This window comes from Gossypium raimondii, chromosome 13, assembly GCF_025698545.1.
Source record: "Gossypium raimondii isolate GPD5lz chromosome 13, ASM2569854v1, whole genome shotgun sequence".
Taxonomy (NCBI): Eukaryota; Viridiplantae; Streptophyta; class Magnoliopsida; order Malvales; family Malvaceae; genus Gossypium; species Gossypium raimondii.
Window position 1 is genome coordinate 16,146,029 of NC_068577.1, and position 675 is coordinate 16,146,703.

Below are 675 nucleotides of genomic sequence, written 5' to 3' on the forward strand. Positions count from 1 at the left end.
TCTGCAACAAGATTTAAACCGTTAGTAGTAAACTGTTTCAACATTGAAGAGATGGAAGATACCTGAGTTGAGAAAGAAATGAGGGCATCTACTTCATGCACTTTGGCTACTCGTCTTCCTAAAGCTACTCGATTTGTCAGCCATTGGTTATTCTCTCGATGATTTCCTAAGCCTCATTATAAGACTTAGATAAGAGAGCACCATTCACAGAAACATCCACCAAAAACCTTATGTGTGCATTGAGATCATTATAAAATGTCTCTAGTTGAATGCAATGTGGAATCCTGTGGTGAGGGTATTAGCGTAATAACTCTTTGAGTCTTTCCCATGCCTCGTATAAGGATTCCTCATCCATTTGTTGAAAATTTGTAATCTCATTCCGTAACTTAGCATTTTTTCTAGGGAAATACTTTACCAGAAAGCATTCTGCTAATTCTTGCCAAGTAGAAATTGAATTGGGTGGAAATGAATTAAATCATGCCCGTGCTCAATCTTGCAATGAGTGCTGAAACAACTTCAACCTCAATGTGTCTTCAGTTACACCGGCTATCTTGAAGGAATCGCTCACCTCTATGAACAACCGAAGGTGAAGATTTGGATATCCTATAGGCATTCCTCTAAATCGGTCTATTGTTTGAAGAATCTGAAACATAACAAGCTTTAGTTCAAACTATA

At 37.8% G+C, this 675-nt stretch overlaps 1 non-coding gene across 1 annotated transcript; it reads left to right on the plus strand.

Moving 5' to 3' along the window:
- Nucleotides 1-280: 280 nt before the first annotated feature.
- On the plus strand, nt 281-387 carry LOC128036494 (small nucleolar RNA R71). The gene has a single exon (XR_008193289.1). It is a non-coding gene; the product is annotated as a small nucleolar RNA R71 (small nucleolar RNA).
- The last annotated feature ends 288 nt before the right edge of the window (nt 388-675 follow it).